Source organism: Parus major, chromosome 4, assembly GCF_001522545.3.
Source record: "Parus major isolate Abel chromosome 4, Parus_major1.1, whole genome shotgun sequence".
Taxonomy (NCBI): Eukaryota; Metazoa; Chordata; class Aves; order Passeriformes; family Paridae; genus Parus; species Parus major.
The window spans coordinates 13,327,801-13,351,616 of NC_031771.1; the positions used below are offsets into that span (position 1 = coordinate 13,327,801).

At 39.3% G+C, this 23,816-nt stretch overlaps 1 protein-coding gene across 6 annotated transcripts in view; it reads right to left on the reverse strand.

The window, feature by feature from the left end:
* Positions 1 to 23,816, reverse strand: part of MAPK10 (mitogen-activated protein kinase 10) — a 146,289-nt gene that overhangs the window by 113,338 nt on the left and 9,135 nt on the right. Inside the window, exon 2 of one of the 6 annotated variants that reach the window (XM_015625518.3) lies at positions 2,443 to 2,569. The exons of the other annotated variants lie outside the window; for them this stretch is intronic. The gene's annotated coding sequence lies outside the window, so the exon portion shown is untranslated. The remainder of the gene's footprint in view (positions 1 to 2,442; positions 2,570 to 23,816) is intronic. 6 annotated transcript variants of the gene reach the window in all.

The following is a 23,816-nucleotide window of genomic DNA, read 5'->3' on the forward strand; positions in this document are numbered from 1 at the left end:
GTCAACATTCTTGCTGCTACTATTACTACCTTCCTTTTTCTTGTTTCCTAATAGGAAACTATCAAAGCCACCTGTTGTATGCTACTAAAGCTGTTAATGTAATACCCATCATAGAAAACATATTCCCTATTCCAAAGATGCTTTTCTTTGTCTGCATTGTCTAGATCCAGAAGATTAATATATGCCTCACTTCAAAGACAACAGTCATTACATTCATTTCCAAGGCATTCCTTACATGCTTAGGAACTTGCTAGTGTGCACTGATCAACGAGAGCAGCACGCTAAAAATAGAGCTACAGTGCATTCCTGACCTGAAATTACTCACCTTGTATGGAGGTTTGAATTTAAAATTAGTTAGTTAAAATGCCATGGCAAAAAGCACACTGTAGGAGAGGAGATTCAGCAGATAACCTGAAGCACCACCTGGATATGACAGACTGCAGCATGATTTTGGAATCAAGTCCCGCTGTTTTGTGACTGTCCTGTGTGGTAGAATTACAGGCACAGCATACACTAGCTAGGAGAATCCAGCCTATCTGTTCTTTGTCTGGGCCCTTGTCAATCATTATTTGGGAAGCTATGGCTTACTTGCAGTACTGCTGCCTCCATGATCACTTGGTTTATTTTACTAATTGCTCTCCTTTTTGGGAGTGATGTCTTAACATCCGGTGAAAAGTTTCTTCCTCCTTTAGCTTCAGGCCATACATCTTGCCCTAGAATCAACACAACCATTTGCAAAAGCAAACAGGGAACAAAAATCCCGGGCAGGTCTCGTTTCATTATTTTTCAGTCTGTTTTCTGTAAAATGGATAGCAGTACTTTGTTGGTACTACACAGAAAGCCTCATTTGGAAGGGCCGTAGGCAACCACAGTTCTGACTGTCTTTAAAATATCATCAGCTGTTCCAAGGAGGGAAAAAACCAGCATATGAATAATATTCATATCCAACAGCATGCTGTATATCTGACTTATCCAGGATAAAACTGACCCATCTATATGAAACATTTAACCAGCCAAGGAGTTTTTATTACAATACAATCTTTCTCCTTGCTGCTGTTGACAAAAGCAAAATGCCTAATTCTCAGCTCTAAATGTAAACCATCACTCTTGATATCTTGGAATTCTAGTCACTTTTAACGTTTAAGATTACAGAAAAGCAATTTTGAATCAAAGCCACTGATGACAAAAATAGATGCAAATTTGGTTTTTTGGCTAGTCTATGATACCTTTGTATGCCAGGAATAATGTGAGCAGAGCATAGCCTTAATCTGGATAAAGAAATATGAAACCATTACAAATATAGGAAAATCTCTAAATGAAAGCAGAGCTTACAGATGAATGAGTATATTAAAATCTGCAGTAAATTTATCCAAATTTATCATAGTAAGCTTTGCCACAAATTCCACTGTATTAAAAAAACCAAAAAGCACAGATAGTGAAATAAATCAAAAATATTTAAATTCATACAGACCCTATGACATTTTCCATTTCATCTTCCTATGGGCATTATCCTGCAAAATATTATTTCCAAAAAATTAGCTAATATCTACATCTAGTACTGAGAGTTAGGAATTGGAAGAATTAGGGGAGTTAGAAATCATTTCTCAGCATAGGAACATATTAAAATGCAGATGTCAGATAAGGTAGATCTGGCAAGTACGATGTGAGTGATTTAACATGTTAAGGAAAATGCAAATGGAGCTTCAAAAAGCAATTACACCTTCAATCACTTCTTATGTGTGAAATGCACTCTACGACAAAGACCTTCTACAAAGAGATGCATTTTGAAAAGATGACATACTGGAGGAAATAAAGAACAGTAGGACAAACAGCTTGAAATATAATTGACCCAGCCTTAGTACCTTTCTTAACAGAACTCAACATGTTCAGAGATTAAATGATCCAACAATCCAGGTGAGGCTGCTTTTACCTGCACATGCAGTGTAAAAATTCTAATCATCTGGGACTACTCAGATCATTGGTTTAAGTTATTATTTTACAAGCATTTCTCAAACAGGCTATTCTACCCACAGTAAATGAGGCTGGAACTCTTAAACATAATTCACAATATCCACAAGGACAGACACTGAGAACAGTCAGATACAACAATCATAATGAAATCAAATAAGCCATACCCTGCTACAGAAAACAAACAGAAAATAGCACAGGAGAGCTCTCTGCTCACTGAGTGGGCTGACACTGATGCCACCCTCTGCCTACCTGCTCAACTCCTCCAGAGCCGAGAGGTTTCCCAACACCTCAAATTCCAGGCAACAAAACCATTTCTGTTGCTATCAAAGCAATTCTGATGGTATAAAAATGGATAGGCACTTACAATTCACAGGGGACAGTTAATTTCAGTAATTCTCTTTATCCTGTGTCAAGCTCTGACTATGTGCACTGCCTGCAAGAGCAGAAATCTAGAAATAGTAAGAGACTCACAAATCCAGTGACGTTCCATAGGAGACTGAGCACATTCAGCTCCAAAGTATTCTTTCTGTGGGAACTCAAAAGTGAGAAATACTCCAAATCAGTGGAAGCCTTCAGAATCTTGGTTTAATTTCTGCATCTGTTTCAAAAATAAAGGTAGCTTTATATCTTTCTCATTAAGTTGCTGTGAGGCTTCTTAAATGCCTGCATGCAAACACTGTTTTTTCAAGAAGACAGGAAAAAGAAAAATTATTTGATTTTTTTAAAAAAGTGCTTTGACCATTGTGTATTACAGTAGAAAATAAAGATACTCCTTCTTCTTCTTTCCCTTTTTTTTTTTCATCCAAAACACAAACAAACTAGCCAGTGAGCTGAAGCTGATGAAAAACAAAATTGGACTATTAAAACACCAGAAAGATTGAGAGCTAGTTCTTATTTATTTTCCTCCAAGAACAGCTCCATAAACTCTTAGCTTTCATTACACTAAATAAGACCAGATATACAACGGTGTAAAAGAAACCACAACATGGACTATGTGTCCTGTTCATATTAATGTTATTTACATTTCCTAAATCAAGAGCACATACACCAGCAGCATGTACATTTATCTAGTCAGACTCAGGGAACATATGTGGTTCTTTGAACATAGAAGCCTTTTAACTTGGCAGCCAAAGCACCATTTCTTGTCTCTTCTGTCCCTCCCAGTGAACAGCAACACTGCTCATCTTTACCCAAAAATGGCCAGTGTGTTCCACAGGAGATTTACTCACTGATCCCTCTGCAGAATGCAGTTTTGCTTTGTTACAAAGAGTGGACACTGTACAATCTTGTCAATATCCCGGCTATTACAGCTTTTAAACTGATGTAAGACATAATTTTAACTTAAGGTGTAACACCTGCTTGGTTTTGGGTGCCTTTTGGAGTGGGGGTTGGAAGAGAGAATAATCACAGTTAATGTTTCATATTCCAATCCTGAACAGCAGGTGTTCAGATGAAAGCTCTGAGATATCAATTTGAAATTAACTCCAAATATTTTCCACCACTGACAGTGCAACAGTTGCTGATCATTTTAATAGTATTGGCAAATCTTCCCATGTCAATAACCACTTATCTTCAGCATAAGTGGAGTTATTTGCTTCAGCTTAGATCCTGAACTCTCTAAACTGCTGATAAATGACAGTTCTCATCTGTGACAAGGGACTGAGCAGTCTGTGATTCAGTTTCAGTTCAGCAGGACATTTGATATGCCAAAATTATTTCAAGCAGAAATGGATGATCGGTTCTGCTTCACATCCCAGACGTTTTCCATACACAACGACATCACGTGTTGAAGCACCACCTAAGCTGCTTCCACACAGAAAACAGGAGTATTCCTTCAGGATGTGTGGAGAGCCTCAGGACCTTGCATTGTGTCAAGGTTGCACTGCTCAGCGAACAAACAAAAAGTTTCTTTGGCTGAGCTAAATGTTTTCCTTTGCTGGCTAATATGGGTTTCTGAGATGCAAATTTACCATGAAACCACAACAGAACACAAAGACCAGCATGCTCTGAACTCTGAGATTTCCAATCCTTTCATGCATTACCCCTTGCAAAAAGTTATTAGTACAAGCTGTGTCTATTTTGTTCTGAGAACAGTGCAGTGAAGCCCAAAGCAGGTATGCATGCTGCTGAAATGCAGAAATGTGGCTGATGAGTGAAATGATCAGTAGAGTGGTCAAGTATCCAACTTGTAATTCTGTTACTGTCACCTGGTCCAGCTCAATTCAGTCTCAAAAGGAATTAGTCTTTAACAGAGCAGTTACATTTTTGCCCTTCCTATGCTCATCAGGAATATTAGAATTTATTGATCAAACTATTAATTCACGGCTAAAGACCCCACACAAACATAACTGTTTGAATCGTTTGCAAGTTGTATTTTGGACATCCAAGTACAGGTCATGCTTGGGAAGTTAGGGAAGGCATCCATCCTTTGGCAGAGATGTACAAGGAGTGGTGTAAGCTGCTGTTTCCTCTCTTTAATGACCCAAACTAGCACCTCCCAGCAGACTTTATAATGGGACACAGTCTGGAAGTCACCATCTTACCAATGCCATTAACAACAGCACTAATACAGGCAGTGAACAGCAGTCACTGCTAAAAACCAACAGAGCTTGCATTATTTATCACCCTAGCACTCCATCTATCAACTGCCTTTACTGAGAGTCACCACCAGCCATGTCACAAAAAAGGGCACAAAGTCTTGCAAAAATTTTATGGAAGACCCTGGAATTAAGGTCTAACTTTCTCATGGAGAAAAAAGATTTATGTCCAAAAGCTAAATTAAAAATTCTTCAGGTCTTTTGGTCATGTTTGTCTTATATATTAATTTAAGGCTATTCTTATTTCATTTTTATTTGATCTCAAGACACTGAATTCTGAAACAAATGCACGTCACACAATAACATTTTTTATATTACCTCCACATTTAGTTTCATTGACTTCTGTCTCTGGAGCCAAGAAACAAACAAACACACATGACAGCAGGTGTAAATACATAAAACCCAGGTGTATGTCTAACTACTTCATCATCTGCTCATTATTAAACCTTGCAGAGGCAAACAGTGCTCGGATGCACTGTACTGAGCATAATAATCAGCATCAGGCCAAGAGGTCAGGTCTCATTCAGCAGCATTTCACAACATTTGAATGTTACACCCATGACAAGAATATGAATGAGTTCTGTGCAACAAACACAGTTTCAGAGGGACAGGCAAAACACTTTTGTGACACCTGTGCTGTCAGTCACTGCCTCAAAGCAGCATGTCTCTTGACAGATGCCAAAAAGGGGATGAAAAAGTGCAAAGATAAAAAGAGACACAAAGCAGGAATTTTGGACTGCCCAGTTTTTACATGTTTACCTTTACAAAAGCCAAACATAAAATCACTGCTGTGGACTGGTCTCATAAAAACATGTTTCTCCAACAGCAAGTGGTGACTGCCTTGGGAGTTACAGCAGTAGCCAGCAGAGCTCATTTCTACCCTCATCAACAGGGGTTTAATTCTTGTGAGGTACAAGGAGAAAATCCATAAAATTACCAGCCCTGTTGCTCACACAAAACAACCACAGACCCACTTCAAGTGCTGGCAACAGCTGCCATTCCTCTGGAGGGACTGTAAACCACCAGAGTGAGGAATTAGTGCATAGAACACAAGCAGAGGCTGAGGATGCCACAGGAAGACAGAGGAAACAAAGGGGATCGTCCATCTGAAATGCTTGCAGGAAAAGGCTTTGTGGGGAAGCACAGAATTCAGACAGGGGATGGTATCTTTCTTCACCAATTTCAGTCTTTCTTAATTCCATTCTTGAACTTGCTTACTGGCTCAGAATTCGATGCATTCCTTCTTTCAAGTAGATTTTTTTTATCTCTGCACCTAACTTTTTTTCTTTTTCTTGTTGGTTTTTTTTTTTTTTTTACTACACCTTTACAATTTCAATTTTTTGCTTTTTCTGCCCATATTGCCTACCCCATTTCTACTCTGTTTGATTTCTTGGTGATATGTCCCATGCTGTTACCCTGGAAACAGGGATTTGGGTATTTAAATTACAGATAACTCTATGTGAAATTCCTAATATTGCTGAGTATGTCTGTGAACTCCACACAAAAACTGAGGCACAACCTCAGCAGGCAGATAAACCCAAAAGAATACCAAAAAAAAGGTAAGTTTACATATGTAGATAAAACCAACAAATGGTAAAGTCATCCCAAAGTAAATTAGTGACTCTAAACCTGAAATAGCTCCACACAACTATTTCCAGAAACCCCAAGACCAGGCTTTTGGTGTTTAATTATGATACTGATTAAGGCTTCATTAGTGTCCCTGATCCTCTGAGTTTAATAATGACAAACAGCTTCTTAAAATTTACTCCAGTGGAACAGCCAGCTGCCAGAAAATATGGACAAGCTCTCTCAGTGTAGAAGCAAATGGTGCTCCCTGGGAAACTGTGGCTTTGTCTCAGATTTGTGAGGAAATTTATAAGAATACAATCACACAACCCCCTGAACTCAGAAAGGCCATACTAACAGCTTTTCATCCTGCCAAGGTAAACTTCATTAAACTCTCTTCATAAACAGCAGATGAAGCAAAATTGATCGCTTATAGAGTCAGATGGAAACACAAGATTAGCTGGTTTGGAGATGCAGGGACAGTTAATTTTTCATTCCATTTGCTTAATAAAGAGCAGCAGTGACTAAATTTAGTTTTACTTCTTGATTAAAAAAAAAAAAACAAACAAAAAACAGCAGGTGCAAAATCAGTTAGGACCTGCTAACATTCTATATTCATTTCAGAAATTACCATACACCAAACAACCTGATAACATTTCCATTTTGGTCAGGGACACACAGGATTTTAAAATCAATGACACATGACAGACATCACCTTTCCAAGTCCTTCAGCAACTCATCTATTCCTCAGTTGCCTCCCATTAGAGAGTTAATTTCTACATCTCCAGCTGCCCCAAAAAGAAAGCAAAAAGTTTCTGAATGCCTTAGCATCTATATTCTCCACCTTTGCCTAAGATAGATCTAGGAGACAGGGAACAGAACAGTGCAGATTTCAGCTTCCCACCAGATTCCAAAGGCTGGGGGAATAAGCGTGGTCCGCCTCTGCCATTCTCTCTTTGGTCCTCAAGTTTCCAATTTAGGATGACAGAAGAACAGGCCAAGATAAAGACAAGGCAGAAGATAAGCCAGGCCACATAAAGGAGGTGAAACAGAACACAGTGCTGAGGGAACAAGGCCATGTGAATTTATGCCTTACAAAACAAAAAAAAAGGATATTGAGAGGGTTGAGACTCAGGAAAAGCATTGTAAATAGGAAACATTTTAGATACTCGCAAGGAGATTTTCCTCTTTCACTGCAGACAGTCAAAATATATCCCTGCAGTTTATACCTGAATTTAAAAAATGAAAAGAAAAAGTATCAGTTAATTCTCTGCCTGTTTGAGCTTTTCTTTAGAAAACTGTGATTTCAAATTTAGAACAGTTCACACTACTGATAAGGCAGATTTAAAAGCAAAATATTTCCTATGATTAGAAACTGCCTAACAGTACTTAATCCTGGAGAACAGTACAGCAGAAGAAGACTGTTCACGGAAACAAGCCCAAATTTTCTTTTCTAACATTCCATCACAGATGAGCTCCTATAAAGGTCCCTCTTACCTCCTCAGTTCCTCCTAAAATTTCCTATCAAGTGTGGTATCAAAGGAGTAGCCCTCACATCAGCCCAGTGTCCATCATCCTGTAATCCTCATGCTCACTCTGATGTTACCTGCACATGTAAGAGCAATAACTCCAAATGTCTGCTGAACAACTTCAGCTCATTCCTTAAAACAGCAATTTTCTTGGACATATATAAAGAAAAGCAAGAAAGACCATAAAGCCATAGGAAGTGCCATCACTTCCATATTTTTTTCTTCTCTTTTGTGTAGAAACCAGGAATACTGCTCAGATTTTAATTTATGCTATTTATTTTTCCAGAGCTGTCAAAAAAAGATTACAGTAACTCCACCAGGCATGGGGAAAGGCCTTAACAAGTTGACAGGGCCCACGGAGAATTACAGAAGTACAGATGTAAAAGGGTGATGCCCAGTACTGTCAACAGTAAAGAATTACTGCTAATTTGTGCTCTAATAATTCTTTACACACAGAATGGTGAGGTTGTTTTTTAACAGGTATGATTACTTGGTTACTCATGGGTAAGGTAGATCCAATCTGAGCTAAGTCAGGGAGGCTTCTGGACAAAATGAGGGAGGAGGTACCTATGCTCTGTTCAATTTAGCAACTGTTGCCATGGAAATATCTTTTTTACTGACTGCTGATGATTATCTCATGTTTGAAATGTGATTTATGCACATTCTATGCAAGAGCAGGGAAGCATATTTATAAGTGAGCAAACCATGATTATTCCAAGATTAAAATGCAGTGTCCTTCATGTACTTTTCAGAAATACATAATTTGCCAAAACAGATTATTAATCATGAAAATACATTGGTCTTCTGCAGTATATAACCCAATTACCAGAATAAAGCAGAAGCCCTTTCCAGATTCAAAATTAACTGGAACAGGAAACATAATGCAATTCCCATTTTCTTGCTCTTATCTTCTCACAGGAAAGGACAGGGAGTGAGCCAGAGAGACTATCTGGTGCAGCAGCTGCTATTGTTATGAATTTACAAATGCACAGGCGGCACAAAGATATATTCAGCTTCCTGCTGCAGGATTTTTGTCAGTTTTCTTCATATTGGCCTTTGAGTCTAAAACTAGTTTTTAGAATCAATGTTTCTCCGCAAGTTTAAACACATTTTTTTTAATCTGCTTTGTACTGATATTTGCCTGCCAATCATCTCTCATTCCATACACTTTTTTCTATTTCAGCTACATTAAACAGACTCCATGGGGATGATTCACTTATTTTTGTATGTGTAAAGCAAGCTGAGAGATGTCAAAAAATACCACCATTACTTCTGACAACCTCTTGAACTGGCCAGAAGGGAGGGTTTCTTTACCACTTGCAACAAAAGACAGTGAATGAAACTAGCAAGGAGGATCAAAATGGATGGTGGTGACCAAAATAGCTTCAAATAGAGGAAAAAAAGTGTTTCTAGCTGCAGACTGGCAGAACAAAACACCAGGTCCTGTGAGGAAGTCCCAGCAGTCCCAGAAATAGCTAACTAGACAAAAATTAGAGGTATTGAAATTCCCAGCTTTAAGGTTCAAAAACAACATATAATTGCAGAGCCTCAGAGAACTGAGACTTCTTGTATTAACCAGCCTGCACAAAAGTATTTTCAAGGTAAGGAAAGCAAGAACTGGACCAGCAAAAGTAAACATAGAACAACAGGTCACACAAACTGAAAGGACTCTGTAATTTCACAAAGCCATGCAAAATATATCATATATATTTTGCTGGTACTTGAAGTAATTTCTGCAAAAATGCAGAAAATTAAATGCCTCTTCTCCTATGCAAATAGACAAAAAATTACTCATTCAATACCTGCAAATGGTTTGCTTAAGCCAGATGTGATAAGGCTGGTTTTGTGTGTAAGACCTCACAGATGAAGAGTGAAAAGTCTTTGCATGTGTCTTGGGTTACAATGAAACCAGAAGGATGTAGTCTATTACCAGCTGTTAAAACCAGGTGGGGCAGTGTTCTTTATCTCTTCCAGGACCCATCCTCCCTCCAGGGGGATCTCTGCTGTTAATGGGCCAGTGAGTCTCACTGCATGACTGATAAAATTACATCATCCCATTGTGAGATGCTCCACCCAGGGGGAGGAGCCAAGCATTCCTACCTGGATATAATCTGAGACTTGGAACATCACAGTCAGTCCTTCTTCACTAAATTCCCAGAGGAAAGACGGGACCCCTTTACACCACCAGACCTTCAGAGGAAAACTATGTCCTTCTACAAGATCACTGCCTCAACAAAACCACGTCTGTCACTCCAAAAAGACTGCAGCCACCATTTAATCAAACTGGTACAACACTGACCAACAGAGTGTGAGATTGTATTCTGTCTCTGTCAGTGGTTTGGGTTTTTTTTGTACTACTGCACTTTTATTTTAATTTCCCTAGTGAAGAACTGTGATTCTTATTCCCATATTTTTGCCTGAAAACCCCTTAATTTCAAGATTATAATAATTCAGTGGGGAGGCCAGTTCACATTTTTCCATTTCAAGAAAGGTTTCTGTCTTCTTTAGCAGACACCTGTCTTTTCAAACCAAGACAGTGTGAAAACACCCAAACTGCAGACATGTTGCACCAAGGCAATGCAAGTTATTAGTCAGGCTCTTTGTGTTTCTGAGCCATAATGGGAAAGGAGCCCTGCTAGCTCAGTGGGAGACTGGAGTTCAGCTGTGCTTCATTCAGTGTGAAAGCAATATACCCACACACTTCAACTTTAGTACTGCAGCTAAAGTTCATCTACTACCCTGCATTTGAAAAAAGTACTTTAAAAACCACCTGAATTTTAGTTTTACAAGATATGGCGATCAGAGAACAGCTGGTAGTGAAATCCTCCATTTCAAGACACTCTCCAATTCTCCACTTCTATTTTAGTGTCAACTGCATAAATATACAAGGTTACAGCTATGCATGCATTTAAATGTTATTATAAACAGAGACACAACACCAAAAAAGAGGCGATTGCACAGTACCTAGAAATTTGATGAAGTACAAGAGTTCTTGAATAAGCCCAATTAATACATCAATTGCTGACTGACAACCATCATATGTTGGTGCAGAAATAGGTTCTTTGCAATGACAGAGCTGGTAAACGGAGGGACTCGCAGCTGAAGCCCACTCTCCATGAGCCTGGCCAAATTTAAGAGAGATATAGCAAGAATAGAATCCACCTCTACTTCGCTTATCTTAGCAAGGCTATAGAGACACAGCATTCATTCCTCAGTTCCCATAGCAGACATTCAGTACAGCCACATTGCTAAAAATGTACTTAGTCATCCACACAGATATTGACACATCAGATCAGAAAATCAGCTGTCTGAAGCCCATACTTTGAAGGAGCGGGGGCGAAGAAGGAAAAATAAAATGCTTTTGCATTCTTCTTATTTCTGGGAATTAAATTAAATAAGCTGACAAAGTATTTTTGCTAATGAACACAAAAAAACCTGAAGGTGTTGCCAGCACGTAATAGCTAATGACAGCATAAGCGCATCAGTTGAGGCAGAGACTGAAGCCAGAGACAGCAAAGGCCCAAGCAGAAAAATTTAAGGTCAGTCCAGGTAAAATTCAGTTTGTAATGAAAGAAGACAAATGCATGAGACACCTACTCTTAACTGACAGAACCCTGGCACTGAATTCAAAGTCACTTCTAAACCAGAAATTGTAAAGATTGTCTCAGAAGATCCAGTTGCAGAATATGCCAGATGAAACCTACCTTGCCCACTGCAGCAACAGCTACATGACAGCAAATCAGAAACCAGGAACAGCAGGACAAACACTCCTTGGAGTATTTGGGCCAAGTCACCTGCTCTGGTCAGGATTGTGTCCACAGGATGACCACTGGTGCCCAGGGCTGCAGCCACAGCAGACTGAGCCATCAGCAGAGCATCAGGGCAGTGTGAACAGGAAGCACCTAACACTGCACAGTGTGCCATATCTACAGCACGCTTCTTTATCCTTAAAGAACAGCAGCCACCACCACTGACATTTGCACCAGCAGTTAGAACTGCCACCACCATCCTTAGAGAGGCACTTCATACAAGACATGTCAGTAAACAAATTAACAAGTGGGAATGGGTTATGCATCCTTGCTTGACTGAGTGACATGTGTGACAGCTCCACTCAGGCTCTGCATGAAGAAACAGGCTCAGAGAGTAATAAAGATTGAGCTTTGACCAGTTAAGTGTTAATAATATCTGACACACATGGATGAGGATTAATCAGGGAGTTGTCAGGACTGTTATAATAATAGCTGCTTGAAATGCTGTTCAGTGGGAGGGATTCTAAAAATGAGAATACATTCACTTAATATATTGCAGAGCTTGCTTTAAAATTAATCATGAATAATCATTAGAAGGCTTCTGGTTGGAGGGAGGGAGTATTTCACATGACCCAGATGCTGGCTGTACATCTCCTCAGATGGGATTATATCTGTCTGGTACCTAATAATGAGAGCTCTGTTTCAGCCTTGTGCCCTTTATTTCACTCTTGGTCTAACTGCAGTGGCAGGGAGAAAGTTCATCAGTTGTAGCCAACAAACATGCTGATATTGCTGTGGTTCAATAAAACCGTGATGTACATGCAACTGTGCATGTGGGAGGTTGTCAAAGACGTACACTGGAGACAAAACTGACTTCTGTCTGTGGAAACTTTTTTCTGCTGTGTTGCAATTCTGTTTTCTGCATTCAAACGTAATGCAGTAATGTTCTTAGTAGTGTGCTTAATTATAGTTCAACTGTTCAACTGCTTAAATTTGGATTTGTTAGGATGATTCAGTTGCTTAAAATTAAGTTATGCATACAATTACCCTGATAAAGAGCTCTCTCTGTTATTCTTTCCTGTGGGTAATACTGCATCCAGAAATGTTGTTGATAGTAACAATAAAGCATCCAAAAATGGCAGAATGCAGCTGAATACTTTTTTCATAACAAAAATTCAGCAGTCAATAAATGCTGTTACATCTCAAATCAAGGTTAAACAAAACTAACTGCAGGCTAATAATGCAGAGGAGTATCCTATATTTTTATTTTATTCCATTTTGACTCTAGTACCCTGGTTACATTGCTTACTGGGTTCCTTATTAGACCTCCTAGAGACAGACTAGATTTACTTCTAGCCTACTACTAATACCAACAAGGCAGTGAAAGGATTTTATTTTTTCCTGTTAGAAAATTAAACTTCCTTATCACAGTTGTTCACTTCTAAAAATGAACCAAGAGACAGCACCATTTCAATTTTTGCTCCTTCTGTTGTAGTCAGGTGGCAACTGACTCATTGCCCCTTTAATCTGTGGGTAAGAATCAATATTCATGAATGCAACTTCTATTTAATAATTAATTTAAGGACAAATACTGCTTAGATATGGTAAGTACTTGAACTTCTAATATGCATCAAGGTTAAATACTTGTCAGAAATACCTTATGCTCTCATATCTCAATTACCTCTCAGGAAATAGAAAGAAAAATGATTTTTCAGTCATATCAAAACATTTTGCTCATAAATTTGTAATATTGAATTTACAACAGACAGATTTCTATGTGCTATACAACAATGCATATACATTGTTATACACAACATATGCGATATGGCCTTTTCAACCACAGGGATGTAAGTTTTTAATCAATGAAAATGGCATTAACTTCTGTATTTGTGAACTTTACACATGCTACATAGGTACAGTGATGATATCTCTGAAAAATATCTGTGAGCAACACCAGAGTGGAATTGAAGTTAGAAGCCAACAGCAGTCTTTGGCCACACTGAAATTCTCCATCTCCCCAAAAGGTGGGCTTTTAATTTCCAGGTGGCTTCATCAATATTTATGAATATTTATGATGGTTTGCTTCTATTTTTTTTTTATTTATTTTTTTTCCCTGAAGGAAGGAAGGTTTTCTATTTCTAGCCTGCTGTGGTACGCCTTCCATTGAGGGATCTGTCATTATTTAGCCTGCACTTCCTGCTGTGGTGCAGGTGAGGATATATTTCTGGAAGTGTCAGAAAAATCAGCTTTAATTCAGTCTAATTTTACTCCATTAGGTTTTTTTATCCAGTAAATGCATCTTGACGATCTCCCACCAATCAACTTCCCAAAAAAAAAGGGAAGTTTTTCCTATGTGAACGTGCAACCGACCTTAGAGTGCTTTCCTTTTCTGTTTGTACACGTTATTGAGAGATTACATACAAAGTCTTTGCTTGGAAGATATTGGAAAAACTTCAAAAAACTGAGGGAACACACGGGGTCCTTCAAATCCAGCTTGGGCTGGGAATTTTGTCAAGGGATGGATCAAAGTCCTATAACCCAGCCAAGATTCAGGATCTTCACGTTTGAACAAGTGAGCTGTGAAGTAACAGATTGACCACGATGCTTTGCTCAGGAGATGTTCATGGACTGCTTTTGTGGTCACCCCCTCCAGGACGTGTTCCTTGGCTCCTCATCTCCACAGCAGCAGAGAGCTCAGAGATTTCCCCCCTTGCCCAGGGTGATGCACCACAGACCTGTCTTTTCCACCAGAATCTCAAACCCACATTTTCTGCCACCAAAAATTACTTACACAATTTTCCACCTACATTAAGCATTGTTGAGGTAATTTTTTGTTAGTAAGGCTCAATATTGAAGGATCTAGCCTGATATCTGCACTTTAGCACTGAGGTTCACAGAGCTGTAAGAGTATCCAGGAGGTGCCCTTTGCAGGATTTGTCACTTCAGACTAAATCACTTACCCTCAATTATGTTTACCCAACTATAAAAAAGTGGCAATAATACTTATTTTTCGAAGATGATATGAGGCTTATTAATGCTTGTTTAAGTGCTTTGTTATGCTTGAATGAAAAAGGAAATTATTATTATAATTTTAAGTGAAGCTTAATTATAAAACTGTTAACATAAGCGTATTAGAAAAATGAATTCTGAATCATAAGCCAGCAATTGCTCACTCCTAAAACAGTGTGAGATGATTTTATATGCATCTTGCTATCACTAATCCCCTCTTCTCTAAATCCTACATTTGTTTTCCATATTACAGCTAAGAAGAGGCAACATGCAAATTAAATGTAGTGTCGAATCAATCAAGAAACAATACCTAGTAACATATTTGGTGATCTGTCATCACTAGAAGCCCAATTAAAAAATAAAAATAGCCTCCATACAAAGCCATTCTGTTTGCTATATACTAAAATAGGCTACACATATGACTGTCACTGGTACAATCTCTAACCTGGAAAACAGGCTGAATTACCTCTCCTTCAAAGGCAGGCTGAGAGTTGGGTGTTTGCAGCCTGGAGAAGGAAAGGCTTCCTGGAGCATTCTGTACCTGAAAGGGCTACAGGGAAGTTGGAACCTTTTGGAGCTGGAGTATCCAACCTTTTTACATGGGTGAATAGTGATGCAACAAGGGGGAATTGCCTTAAACTGAAGAGGGTAGGTTTAGATTAGATATCAGGAAAAAATTCTTTATTGTGAGGGTAAGGCACTGGAAGAGGCTGCCCATAGAATCTGTGGATGCCCCATCCCTGGAAGTCCCAGGCTGAATGGGGCCCCAGAGCAACCTGGTCTGCTGGAAGATGTCCCTGCCCATGGAAGGGAGGCTTGGAACTGGATGATCTTTAATGTCCCTTCCAACCCAAACCACTCCGTGATTTTACGAAGATCAAGCCACCAAATTACCAAGATAACATAAAATTTGCAATAAGATTCTCTCAAAATTTGCAAACCCTAGACAGCACAGTTCTTTCTTTAATCAAATCCTTTAAGTGGCTTGCTTAGAAGACAACTCAGGACTTAGAAAAAACTACCTAAGACTGAAGATGATACAGTTATTATACAGAAAGAATTGAGCAAAATAATTTGCTTTTACCCACCATAATGCATTTGTCAAAACAAATATGACTTCAAATCTTCACTCCCAAATCTTCTGCAAATGTGTTCTATGAGCTTAAGTTCTGACACTTACACAATGTATACAAATAAAGGCAGAACTCCAGGATCATTTCCAGACAATAAACAGAAAAAAAAATAATCTCACCCCATTTCCTCCAACCCTGTCACAAATTTGTACTTCAGAGGCCCACCAGAAGAGGTAAATAAACATAAAATCTGTTTAGATAGGGTGCAGCTTATAAAGTTTTCAAAAAGATTATAAGTATTTGATGCTAAAATGAAGCCTTTAAAAAAGCTCCTCTAGAGCTGGGGGCTTGTGCTGCTCCCAGCCCAGAATTGACCTGTCTGGGGATACAATGGTAGTTTTCCACAAAAAAAAAAAAAAAAGACACTTCATGCTGGGGAGGGGTGTGTGGGTAGGTGCTGTGTGAAGCAACAGCAACAAAAAACAAAACAAGAAAACAAAAAATCCCCAACAAAACAAACACAACCCCAAAATGAACATCAAGCAAAAGCCAAGACTTGAGATGAAGAGAGGCATCCAATATTGTCTAATGTTGACCAATATTGACCCAAACCAAATGTCTGTATCAACAAACAGGATTTGAGCAGAACTGAAGGAGACATCAATTTTTCACTGATCACCAACAGGACTATTTCATCTAAATTAAGTTCTGTAAGGTTAAGAAAACAAGTCTTAAAGGAAACAGCTTCCCAGATTTTCAACAGGAGTTTAAAACTGTCAGTAAAATCAAGAGATTTCAGTCAGCTGTGGCCATCACCTGTGGCTGGACCTTGCCTGGAAGAAGGAGTGCCACCACTATTCCCTCCCCATGCAGCACTCTTGGAGCATCACCTCATGTGCCACTCCCAGTAGCCCTCCCCAAGCACAAGATGAGAGAGAAAATGGAGAACTGGGAGAATAAATACACCAAAATTATTTCACAAAACAGCCTATTTGATGCCTTCTAGACAAAGGGAAAATAAGAACAGTTGCAACAGTAAAGCCTCGATTCTGACAGGCCTCACACTGAACAATGTCACAGAGCCACAGCAGACTGCTGCTGCTGAAGGGACCAGGAAATCTCAGTTAAGGACCAGCATGTGCCTGGTTCTCTCTGTACCTGTGGTTTGTCTCCTTCCCTTGATGATATTTGAGCCACAATTAATTCAGAAAGCCACAAGGTTTTCTACTGGGTTGCTGGGTCCTCCTTTCTGCATGCAGCTATGGTGTCCTTAGAACAACTTGCCATCTTCAAGTCAACTTAGCTGAAGGTAAACTTTTTCAGATTTGGAACTACCACCAGTGTCAGACACTCACTTACTTATAATTTCCTACTCCTAACTTTATTAACAGGCTGAAGTCCTAATTTGGATGAATAATTCAAATTCTGGTAACTAATTGCACTTGTTCCCCCGGCAGATTTTTCCCATGGCACTTGCTTGTCCTACCAACCAACTTCAATGACAAAGGCTTAATGTCATATTAGCAGTGGGCTTTTTCTGCCCTCTTATGCAAACACCCTTTGCATTGTCCTCCGTGTTTCTAGGCTGCAGGTTCTGCAAGCATAGCACACTTGTCAACTGGACTTATCGAATGTTTAACAAACCCTCACTGACTGTGTGAAAGTCTCCTGCAAAAAAAATCGCAGGATGTCACGTACAGCATCCAAACCTGGGCTCCAGGAACAGCTGTGTCAAAGTTGCTGTCCTTTGTTCCACACCATCTTCACTTCCTCTTCTCCTTGTTTTTAATCCTTCAGTTACAATACATCACAACAGCAAGCATGGCAGTCTGCAAACAAACATGCTTACCATATGCAAGGACAAATCAATTCATTCACTGACTTAATTTTAATTCCGAAAAGCCAGTTATGATTTTCTACGTATTCTATTTATTAAAAAAAAAAAAGACTGACAAGCCAATGCAAATATGCAATGCTGATGATGCACTTTGCTAGACAATTAAGCCATAAAATTCTATAGCTCTGAAAATAGCACAAAATACCACATGCACAAAGGAGCCAAGTTCTGTATCCTGAGGAAATAGCTTTGTATTCCATAAATTTACAGCATTTTATGTTACCAAAAAAAATTGCAGTAAACCCCAGCATTAAAGGTTTCCACCCCCAATCACCATTATATGTGTTGTATGGAAGCCACCACTAAAAGAATGATATTTAGCATGAAAAAAATAACATAATATAAAGACTAAGTGCCAAAACAGAAGTGCAATACCATTTTCTGATGGTAAATTTGAGCAATTTAATGGCAGCATCTGCTCTTTTTGATAGAGAGGCAGATGTATTTTGGGCCTCACTCTAAGTGAATGAAAATGAATACATCACTTCCTAAAAAGCAGTATTTTACATAAACTCATAATACCAAACCTACAATGACAATCTTATTAATTCTGATGACTTACTAGCCTAGCAGAAGCTTTGAGCCCAAATATTTCTTTTTACTATAGGAACAAAGTGATTCTCTGCATGAATTTCATGTTATCCATCTGCAGAAGAACACAGTATTGGAGATGGAATACTGGCTTAAATTTCTCTTGACACCATGTTTTATTTTCCTGCATGATAATAAAAAGCAGAAAGTTTTATTAATGTAGAACCATGAAATGTACCAAGAGATACTATTCACCATGAATATAGATTAACATTTTACGGTTTATGGCTAGTTATATATTCATTAAAGTTACTGTAAACAATATCAGATGGAGGTGAAATAAACATGATAAAGCCCTCTCTGGGTTTAGGTATATTCAGCATCACAAAGCTCCTCATGTGCTCATTAAGTGCAATGATGTAACAGATATAAATCCAACATAATGACGCAGTTAAACATAAGTCTTCCTTTGTTTAAAACTCATTCTGCCTCTGTCTTGCTGCATCTATCCCTGTTCTGCCTCTGTCTGACTGCTGAGCCAGTTATCTTTACACATGCTTGTCCTTCAGAGCAGTGATACACAGTCCTTCCAGACTGCAGCCCATTGCTCCAACACAGAATTCCTGGAGGACAGAAACATTCTTCTCACAGACAAACAGAAGGCACTCATAGCACTCTCTCCCTCACATATCTCTCAGCTCCAAGTGGAAGCTATGCACTAGAACATAAGGATCGAAAATAAATAACATAAATTTGAAGTGTCAAAAGCAAGTGCCTCACATGGGAAAAAAAATCAGCAAGATAAATCCTGCAGAACAAAGGTACACTGCTTTTTTGCTGTCTGTTCTCCCTCTTCCTCATCCAAAGACAAGGTGCCCAGCGAAATAACTCAAACAGACACTGATTTCTGGTCTGGATTTACTGATTAAATAAAGGAGCATCCCAGGCAAGGAAACATATATATAAACCAGCATGGCTATTAAACAGTCTCATCATAACCAAGCTTTTCCAGGTAGAGACTTGCTTGTCTGAACTTGTTCTATATGTTTAGGCTGAATTTTTCTTTCAAAGTTGAATTTTTATGGTATTGTCTTGAAGACATCATTTAACCTTCTTTCAAGTTTTTAACATCACATTTACTTATCACCTTCAGCTGTACTAGACACAAAACAAGCCTGCAGATCTAACCCAAAATCACACAGTTGCTCCTCTGGGCATTCCACACAGTATTACTTTGAGCATCTGTTTTGAGAAACATCCACCAAACCTTTCCAAGACAGTTTCCAACACAGAGACTGCAAAAGATGAAACTACAAAGCAATGCATCTGAAGAAGACTGGACACTGGAAAGAAACAGGTGGTGGATTCAGAGGAGGTGCAATGGTTTTGTCAGTAAGGCACAGAAATAAGAATAACTTGATGCTGGAATCTGTTTTTACTACAAAGCAGGTTCTAAAGCAAAATACTGGCAATCCTGATGGCTGAAATAAAGAGAGCAAACTTCCTTCTCTACATCCCTCCAAAAGTTCTGAATGGAATCCAAACCAGAGTTCTGCTGACCTCTGCAGAAAGATCCAGCATGCTAACCGTGTTAGTTGTGAAAATGACATGTATTTTAGTGCAGTGCTTAAATCACAAGGTTAAAAAAGATTCAGTATTTTTCTAGAGCAGCAAGAAATGGAGTAGGTGGTGGAACAGAAGAAGCTCACACCACAAGATCAAAGCAATTGGGCTTTGTAACCCAGCAGGATGGGTAAGAAAAATGTGAGGCTTGATGACCCCAAAGTCTGTATGAGGCGTCACTGGGGTAGGGTAGAAGTGTGCAGGGTTAGGTCAGGCTGCTCAATGAACACAGGCACTGTGAAATAGCATTGGGCCACTGCAGGGCTATTGGTTTATCTACTGAGCCAAGCTTTTATTTTCTTTATTTTGGATTGGAAGAGACCTTTTAAAGGTCATCTGGTCCAATCCCCTACAATGAGCAAAGACATCTTCAACCAGATCAGGTTGTTCAGTCTCACATCCAGACTGATCCTGAATGTTTCCATCTACCATCAGGGCATCTACCACTTCTAGGCAATCTGTTTCAGTATCTCAACACCCTCATTATTAAACAACCCCCAGAACTTCCTCCTTCCATCTGCTCTAAATTGACTCTCCTTCAGCTGAAAACCATTACCCTTTGTCCCATTGCTATTGCTACAGCTCCTACTATAAAGCATCCCCATCTTTCTTAGAAGTTCCTTTTCAGCACTGGAAAGCTCTTCCCTTGGAGCCTTCTTCCTCCAGGCTGAAGCGCCAGTATCTCAGCCTTTCCTCACAGGAGAAGTGCTCCAGCCCTCTGACCATCCTTTTGGCCCTTCTCTGGGCCTGCCCCAACAGGTCCATGTCTGTCACACACTGAGGACTCCAGAGCTGGGTGCAATACTCCAGGTGAAGTCTCATCAGAGAGAGGTAGGCTTGATAATTAAACTGATGTGTGCTTGCAGGTGATTAAAATTACATCACTGAGCAGAACAAAGTTTCTTTGCAATATTTCCAGGTGTGAGGTCAGAGGTCAAATTCATTTTAGTAATCACCATTACATTGGATTTTGTTGCTGGCAGTCAAATCCTGATGGAAGACTTAGAATATATTAAATGTTATCCTCTCTTTTATACTTAGAACCCAATAAAAATCAGGACAAGGGGCTACTATTTGATTTGTGTGCTTTAGGGTCTCTAGGGAGTAATTTCATGTGTAATACTTTCTGTTGTTTTAAAAACTGCCCCCATTGCTTTCAGCCTGCTAAATAAGCATCTGCCTCCACCAGAATCTACCTTCACCTTGTTTCCATGACCCCACCCAGTTCTGCTTGGTTTTACATCTTTTTGATTTTCAGAGTAAACCTTAACAGTGAGACACAGAGGTGGCCTACAAGCCCACAAAATCAAAATAAAACAGTTCAAAGCCTGAAGGTTTCACTGCAGGCTTTTGAACACTTCAGTTCTGACCATTCTGCTTCCCATGTGACAGTTTGAGCTTCATGCTCTGCTGACAGCCACACATGTAACCTCAACTAACAATCGCCACAAAGAAGCCCAAAGAAACCAAAACCAAGCAGATATCCTTGTCTTTATTTTTCCCAAATTCTCAAAAGAAAAAGCAGAGAATTGTACTACTAGTTTGTTACATTGAGGACTCTCTCTATATGTATCACCTTCAAAACACTTTGTGAAAGATAGATCATTGCTTTTTGTACAACCATGTGGGTATTTTTGACAGTGTTGTGTCATGGAAAATATCCACGAGATTCTCTTCACACAGCCTGGCAGATAAAAAAATTGATTTTAAGTACAACAGCAAATCAAGCATTCATAATGCCATAAAAACATTTATCTACATGCTGATGACTGAATCTAACATAAAATTAATGCAGGCATTTAAGTAGTCTTATGATTCACAATTAAGCCATGCAGATCTTTTTCGGGAACAACTCAGAGAAAATTTTCTGTTTCAAGAAAGCCAGCATTAAAATGCAATTTTCTTTTGGACTTGCCCTTTAAGTCCCTGTTTCAAGAGTTGGAGTCAATTTTTAAACACTATCTCTGAATTTTCGGTGGTGAATCGTGTATGTAGTGTTCATACTGATTTGAACTAGGTATGAAGTAGTGAAGTTAAAAATTATGATACATGCAAATAACAGTAACACTTGTGCTCAGAGAAACAACTGCTTTGAGAATACAGGGACAGGAGCATTTGGATGCTATTTTAGGTCATTATTTCACCTGGATCTGTGACCGAGAAAAACCATCACGTCCTCTCTATGAAGCACAGGGTAATTAATTCCACCCTGCCTTCTCTTGTGTGCTCCATTTCATTCCCAACAGCCTATAAATCAAGAAAATCCTCCCATTCGTGGCAGCTTTCATGCAGTATTGGCAGGCCAGAATGGAGAGCACTGACACCTGCTCCAAGGAAAGTAGCCCCACTAGCCAGATACCTAACTAGAGTTAGATTTTTTCAAACAAAGGCAGTAGGGGAGCAAATCAGAAAGTCTCTGTAACCCCAGTGAAAGAAAGCCCTGCCTTCCAATGTCCCTTCACCCCAAACCATTTTATTACTCTACCTGCTGCACTGGTCTAGATAAACCAGCTTGGGATAGTAGTCATGCTAACACAAAATAAATTACTGTTGTATAAATATTACCTTTAGCCACGATTTCATATCTGCTAGGAACAGAACATCTTATCAGGGTGCTATTATACATTTATAGTATTTTTAAAGCTCCTGCATTTTTACAGTGGGTTCACACAAGAAATGTTTTTTGGTAGTTCTTTTTTTCCCCCCAGAATAGGGGTAATATATACACTCAAAATCGCCTTTTAAAACAAATAAAATCCCAGCATTCTCAATGCAGCCAGAATTTGATCATCGTATTGAATATCTAGAAAATATCTCATAAAATCCATACTGGGCAGAAAATGGTGAATTAGGAGAGAGAATTTTTAAGAAAAAGAAATCATTTATATCCTTAAAAAAAGTCAGACTGATGGAATACAGGAGGACAAAACAAGAGAACCATTGGTGATTGCTTACCTTGTTCTTACTTTTCTTCTCCAAATATTTAGCTAATGGCCACTGAGGACAGAAGCCTTTTCTAAATTGATTTTTACTGAGAGACTACTGGCTGTTCTTATATTCTTACTCTTCTTTAAAGTGATTAAAAACTGTAAGCCTCAGCAACTCTTATTTTTATAAAACTAATCCAGAGCTGTTCAGCATCCAACAGCTCAGGAATGCCTATTTAATAATTACATCTCCTCAAACTCCTCACTGGTGAATTGCTCCTATTAATTCTACCAGGAATTTGAACATATTTAGAATGCACAGGTACTGCACTGGGCCTGCAGTGTTCCCTCTCTTCTTGCCAACTTTCAGTCTACATCCAGTGCAGGAGGGATAGCAAGTGCTGTACATGAGGCTGTGGATGTACAATGAGTCAGAATGACCTCTGGATAACCTCACTCTTCTGGACAATCTTCCACTGTGCATTCTTGCCTTTGTGCTCTCACTTGTCTGCCACTCTCCATCCCAACAACCATAGTTAAGAGAGAAGGAACAGGACATTAATGTCATACTTGCTGCACTGCACTGATAACCCCGTACACACCTTTGGCTTCTTTCACTCCCTTTTATAGCTGGGAAACGACTGCCCAAGAGCTGAAAGCAGCTCACCTAATGCCTGTACAGCAGCTGGCACACTGCAGCCATGAGCCAGCACCACCTAAATCCTCATGCAAGGAGCAGGGATGCAGTAGCTGATGCTGCCAGCACTGTGGGTGCTCCTCGGTGCTCCCCAATCTTTCCAACACACACAACAGCAGAGGAAAAGCTGGCAGTACTACATGGCATATTCAGATTTCTGCTCCTGTTGACAAACTGTGAGAAGGAAAGACATTTTTGATAAGGACAGGCCACAAAGAAATAGCCACAGAGACTTAGCACGCTGACAAGCCTTGAAGAGGAAGCAGGCAAAACCTTTTGCCCTGTGGTCACAAAATATTTCCCACCACTTTATATAATACGGGTTTGCATGCCATGCCCATTAAGCAGAGCTGATTTTACTGCTGTCTTGGTCTCTTTTCCACCTTTCTGCTGGCACCATTCTGGGTGTTTTTTGTTATTGATTTGGCATTTCCATTTATTCTTCTGGAGGCTATTAAAATTATCATAATACAGCTCATAAGAATCACACTGGCAAACTACTCAAAGGTTCAGAAGATATTTGTCTGACATTCTACTCCCATATTCCACAGCAATAGTCCTGGATATTCTCCATAAGGTTGGAAGAGGAACCTGCCAAATACTGAACTAGCCTGGCAGGTGGTTCAGAGCTATTTTTTCCACCGGCA